This window comes from Drosophila pseudoobscura, chromosome X, assembly GCF_009870125.1.
Source record: "Drosophila pseudoobscura strain MV-25-SWS-2005 chromosome X, UCI_Dpse_MV25, whole genome shotgun sequence".
NCBI lineage: Eukaryota > Metazoa > Arthropoda > Insecta > Diptera > Drosophilidae > Drosophila > Drosophila pseudoobscura.
The window spans coordinates 24140306-24147077 of record NC_046683.1 but is presented as its reverse complement, the minus strand read 5'-3'; positions in this window follow the sequence as shown (position 1 = coordinate 24147077).

The window sequence follows — 6772 nt, the reverse complement described above, 5'->3', positions numbered from 1 at the left end:
TTGGTATCCACACTGCTGTGATATCGGACCTTGGCCGTTTTGTGTCAAAATTTCGCCACACCCCCCTCCACCCCGCAAAATGAATCTGGGGCATCTACAAATTTCGGAAACTATTAAGGATAGAGCAACCAAATTTGGTATCCGCCATCCTGTTAGATCTCACTATAAAACGTATATCGCAAAAATTTCGCCTCACCTCTTCCGCCACCACAAAGGACGAAAATCTGTTGCATCCACAATATTGCAGATTCTCTATGATTGTGCGTTTTTATACCCGATACTCAAAATGAGTATTGGGGTATATTAGATTTGTGGTGAAAATGGATGTGTGTAACGTCCTGAAGGAATCGTTTCCGACCCCATAAAGTATTTTTATTCGTAATCAGCTTCAATAGCCGAGTCAATTGAGCCCTGTCTGTCTGTCCGTCGGTCCGTCTGTCCGTCCCTATCAGTGCCTATTTCTCAAAGACTACAAGAGCTAGAGCAACGACATTTCAAATCCGGACTTTTGTGATATGTCACTGTTACAAGAATGTTTCAAAACTTTGCCCCGCCCACTTCCGCACTCACAAAGAGCGAAATTCTGTGGCATCCACAATTTTAAACATACGAGAAAACTGAAAACGCAGAATCTTAGAAAGTTACTATATCTTATAGTATGTGGTTGTGCAAATTAGCCTGCCGTTAGGCACGATTTCTGAAGGTTTAATTAGACACTGGAATCAGACAGACCGACAGATCAACTTGTGCACTCAATCGACTTTCAATTATAAGTGAGTTTATTCTAAAGCGGCGCCCTCTTCATGAGCGGCTGCTGCTTGCATAGGCTCCGTTCGCAACATGGTATAAGAGCGCATGACATTACAATTTAAGAGCGTGATTTCATACATATCTCTTAGGTATAATTATAGCTATATATATATATGCAGGCAACTGATTTGCCTTAACATCGGCCGCGTTGACAGCCTATAGGCTTCAATCCAATGGAATAGGCGCCAAACGATGGATCGATCGCTTGTAGACCCCGGCCTTCATCCTAATCACGGCCACGCGAACCTTCCCGTCCGCTCCTGGGATTGCCTCCTCCACTATTCCGGTGAGCCACATTTGAGGGGGCACGTTGTCCTCGTGAATTGCCACCACTCTGCCTGGCTCTAAGTTGGCGACCTCCTCGGACCACTTCCCTCGCTGTTGAAGGCTGAGAAGATAGTCTCTGGACCAATCTCTCCAAAATCTTTGCTTGATGGCCGACACGAGCTGCCATCGTTGCAGATATGAGAGGCTGCTGTCTGGTCTGGGCAGCTCTGATTCGGGTGGCAGCGAATCTAGCGTTCTGCCGACTAGTAGATGCGCTGGAGTCACCACCTCCCCTTCGTTGGGGCTGCCGCTGTCGACCACCAGTGGTCTGGAATTGAGCACGGCCTCGACGTCCACGAGAACCGTATGCAGCTCGTCCTCCTTGAGCACTGCGCTGCCCATAGCCCTGAGCACCAGATTCTTGGCGGACTTCACCGCCGACTCCCACAGGCCTCCAATGTGCGGGGCTCGCGGGGGAATGAATTCCACCGAAAAACTGTGAGCCGCAGCATACGCCTTGAGGTCTTCGTCCTTGGCATTGAATGCATCCATGCGCTCCTTGAGCATGCGAGCTGCACCAACAAAATTCGTGGCGTTGTCGCAATAGAGTTTGACAAGAGGCCCACGACGTCCAACAAACCTGGATAAGCACAAAATAAATGTATTAGAGGTCAAGTCTTTTACAATATCTAGGTGTACGGCCTTAGATGCAAAGCAGACAAACACTGCTATGTACATCTTAAGAGGCTGCTTGCCACGAATCCCAAGCGATACACGAACCGGTCCAAACAAATCAACTCCGCTAATCTCGAAGGGTCGATTCCCACGCAATCGATCAGCGGGAAGATTTCCCATGATTTGTGAGAGAAGCTTCGGCTTGTAGTGGAAACAGTGTACGCATTTCCGGACAATGGCACTGCACTCTCTTCGTGCATTTATCAGCCACATGGACTGTCTTAGAAATCCCACTAGTGCACGGGGTCCAGCGTGACAATTGGCTCGTCTCTTTGAACAGCTTCAACTGCTACTAGAAACGCTGCGCCGAGCTCTTCTGATGACGGACAAGTACTACTCCAAATTACTCCTTTCCTTTTGTTTATGAACCGGCGGATATATGCAATTGTGCCTACCACTTTCATATATGATGATGAGTTTTCTATTAGGGTGAGGATGGGATTGTGTTCGCCATCGGCCGCGACAAGCGAAGTGGCTACCTTCTTCTTCTCTAATGACGCGTCCGCTTCTGTCAAACGTAAATGACGATTTTGAGGCCAATCCATGGCATTTTGTTGCAGGAATGACGGGCCGTTAAACCAAAATAGTGAATCTAAGTCTGCTACTGATGATCCCCGAGATACTGGATCTGCAGGATTTTCTTTGGTGGGTACATGTCTCCATGAGGCAGTCGAAGTGATTTCCTGTATCTCTGCAACTCGATTTGAAACAAATGTTGTTAACTGGGAGGGATGAGTTTGCAGCCAATGTAGAACCACTTCCGAATCTGACCACAATATAACCTTCTCTACGGGGGAATCAATAATAGATCGAACTTCCTCCCACAACTTTGCCAACAGATGAGCGGCACATAGCTCCAATCTTGGGATTGTTTTTGTCTTTAAGGGTGCCACCCTTGACTTTGCCGTTAATAAGTTAACGGACACTCCATTTGAATGGGACACACGAACATTGATGCAGCAGCCGTATGCTCGCGTGGACGCATCTGCAAACCCATGTATTTGACATCGAGTGCTTGTGCTAGCTCCTACAAAACGTGGAATGGTGACTTCATGCAACCTTTGCATGTCCGAAACCATCGACTCCCATCTTTGTTGCAACTTTAAGGGAATGGGATCGTCCCAACCAAGGCTCAAAAGCCAAATTTCCTGCAAGAAGATTTTTGCATTAGTAATCACCGGACATAGCAGACCCAAGGGATCGAAAAGACTGGCTATGACGGATAACATTACTCTCTTGGTTGTGGTTTCGGACGAGACTATTGGTTTCAGACAGTACTTGAAAATGGCTGCCTGTGGGTTCCACATCAGTCCAAGAGTTTTGCAATCTTGCTGATCTCCACTCGAAATAACCAGATTCTCTTTCTGACTGTCACCTAGTTGACAATTAGCAGTCCACTTCGTCAGCACAAATCCGGCTGGCTCTACGATTTCAACTAGCTGTTGACGCAATATCCGTAGTTCTGATTTCGTGTCTGCGCCTGTAAGAAGATCGTCAACATAGAAATCGGAAGCAAGAGACTTTGAGCCAAGTGGATGCGAATTTAAATGAGTTTCGCTTAGATACTTCAAGCACCTGACATCAAGAAATGGTGCGCTGGCCGTGCCATAAGTTACCGTATTTAGACGAAACACTTGCAAGGGATCCGAACTTGCACGTCTCCAAATAATTAATTGGAATTTGCGATGCGCCTCATCAAGTTCGACTTGACGGTACATTTTTGTAATGTCTGCTGTAAGAGCGAATTTGCGACACCGAAATCTTAACAACGTTGCGTATAGGCACGGCTGGATGGTTGCTCCAACCATGAGTAAATCATTGAGCAAGACTTGACTCGTTGTTTTGCACGACGCATCGAACACTACTCTAAGCTTAGTGGATGTACTTTGTGGTCGTTCCACGCATTGATACGGGATGAAACAATGCGGCTCTGCCGGGATTGAGTTTTCCATTGCAGTCATATGGCCTAACGACAAGTATTCCTCCATAAAGTCCATAAACATCGATTTTATGGCAGGTTTTTGGCATAATCGCCTTTCTAAAGACAAAAATCGTCTTCTGGCTGTCTCAAACGACGAACCGAGAGATGTCGGGCTAGACTTAAATGGCAAAGAAACTTGCAATCGACCGGAGGGTAGACGTGTGATAGTGTCGATAAAGGATTTTTCACACATAGTTTCTTCGGGGGTATACAGTCTTTCTATGGATGCATTTGGAACATTTTCCAACTCCCAGAAACGTTTGACCAAGCTGTCGAGCGGGCAGGCTTCTTGAACTGTGCTCACCATAGAGCAAGTTAATGTGGCTTGAGGGCCTTTGGACTTGCAACGTCCAGACACCACACACCCAAAAACAGTGTTTTGTAAGGTTAGTGCCTCTCTGCCCTGTTTTACTTGACCATTACTTCAGATATCGAAAAAGGCGTCTGCACCTAATAGCAAATCAACCTTTTGTGGCTTGTAAAAGACTGGATCAGCCAGTGGATAGCTCTCAGTAGCATCCATTAAGGAATCAGGCGGAACAGCCTTTTCTGGATGGTACGAGGAAATCGATTTTAAAATCACGAAATCTGCCACCATTTCGAATGGGTGTATGCGAGAGCAGATTGTGGTTTCCACAACTCGGTGTGCCGATAAAATGGATTTTCCAATACCTAACAAACTAATATGCTTTCTAGTTCTCTTTAACTGCAGACTTTTTGCCAATTCATCGGTTATAAAATTCACTTGAGAACCAGAGTCCAACAATACTCTGGCTGGTTGATGTTGGCTTGAGCTGCCTTTAATGTCAACAACTGCTGTGGCTAAAAGTACTTGGTCATTGTCGCGTGCCATTGCATGATTCGAAACTAGTGGACGTGCGTTCAGAATTGCAGGCGGATTGTCCAACGCAGCTTGACTTGTGGATGAGTCAGTTGTGTAACGATGTAACAAAGTATGATGCGGTTTGCAACAGACTCTGCAATGTGACGATTTGCACTTTGACACAATGTGTCCTTTGCGTAGGCAATTAATCCATAGCGGAACTCCCTTTGCAAATTGGAAGAGGGTTGCGACTGAAGCTGCAGCGAAATCCGAGCAAGAAGTGATGAAATGATCAGTTGCCTTGCAAAACGAACATTTCTGATCTTGAGAAGGTTTGGCCTGAGCCACAGTCAACGAAGTCTTTCCAGATTGCTTGCTCTTTGAATCCTGACTTGTCTTTTTTCCTCTAGATTGCCCCGAATTCGTCTCTTCTGCAGATAAATGTTGGTAGCGTTTGTTAAGCGAAGATACACAGTCTGTCCAATATGGAATGGATTGATAATCCAGATTCTCTTCCCATCGAAAGCGGGTTTTTTGATCTACCTTGGACATGACAATGTGTATCAGTAAAGCATCCGAAATTTGTGTATAATCTCCTACAGACAATAGCGACTCGTAAATAGCGGAAGATGTGTCAAGAAGGGATCTCAGCCCAGATGCAGACGGAACTTGCATGCTTTGCAACTCGAACAGACGGGCTATACTATTTAAGAATAGTAAACAATCATTATCGTATACCTTCATTAAGGCACTAAGGGCCTTCGGATAGTTTTGTTCGGTCACTGGATAAGCCTTTACTACTCCTAGCGCTTCTTTCTCTAAGCAAGTCAATAAATGATTAAATTTCTCCACATTGCTTAATGTGGGATCGCTATCCACTATGCTACTAAATAGGCCGATAAAATTTTTATACTCGGTATAATCGCCACTGAATTTGGGCAATTTTACTGGCGGCAAATGTCTATTTGTAGCAATTGTCGTATTTAATACCGACTCATTTGCTGTCCGTTGCTCAAATTTAGCAGACATGGACTTGAGCGTGGATTTAGCCTCAATACATAAATCCTCAAGCTCGGCTCGAGAAGCTAAATCTGGGTTGACATCCTCAATTTCTACTTGTAATTGAAAACCTCGTTCAATGTATGACTCTAATATTTCCATGCGGCACTCCAATTGTGCCTTTGAAAAGGAAGACTGTTTATCTTTAAGAACGCTCCATGTACGATTGATATCTTTCTTAACTGCACTCAGCTTGCGAAGAGTGTCTAACGACTCCACATCGTCAACCTCTGCCGATTGTCTAGACATTCCTCGCCGTTTTCCAGGCATTTTAGTTCTATAAAATTTTTTGTTTCTCAAAAATGGCACTTGTCCCACTGTCACACTCAGCAATTACACTCACAAATTTTTTTTGCCTGCTAACAGCCCAATGCTGTTACCGTGCTAGAGACTACGAGAGAGAGAGAGAGATGATCGCCAAAATGCCTACAAGCCAACGCTTTCGATTTCGAGTCGAGCTTGTAGTTCACCGAAACGCAACTTAAATGCGCGTATAAGTTAACAACTAAGCATATAATATGAACTCTCTCTGTCATACATTGTTATTTCTAAGTACGCAGCAGGTAATCATAAGTATTTGGTTGCCCTCAGCAAACAATGCTGACGCGCTGCCAAGAATTCTGCACACAGCAAGTGAAAACGGTCACCCGTGCTGTTTGCGGAAGAGTGTTGAGTCGGCATGCCGACTCTGGGGTATGGCGCGATGCATTGACTTCGTAGGGTAAGCTTAAGCAAAGACATTTCTGTAAAGTCAGTCTCAGTTCAGATCGCATTCTAATAAGACGAACGATTAAAGCTCCGGCACTGCCGTAAATAAAATTCAGTGTGTTATCAATTATTGTTGGGAAAGTCCCACAACATAATTATCATTGATCCCGTTTCGCTCGCCGGATCCATCACACAACATAATCATCATTGATCCAGTTTCAGCTGGAGCCTTACTAGTGTCTCACAACACTGTCCTAAATTTCGATGCAATACTAGCTAGGCTAGATTGCACATACTCGGATAAAACATCCTTGCGCTTGTTGAGACAGTGTTTGGAGTTAGTTACGCAGGGCGAAATGTCCCTGATGCAATACTACGATGACGTCGAA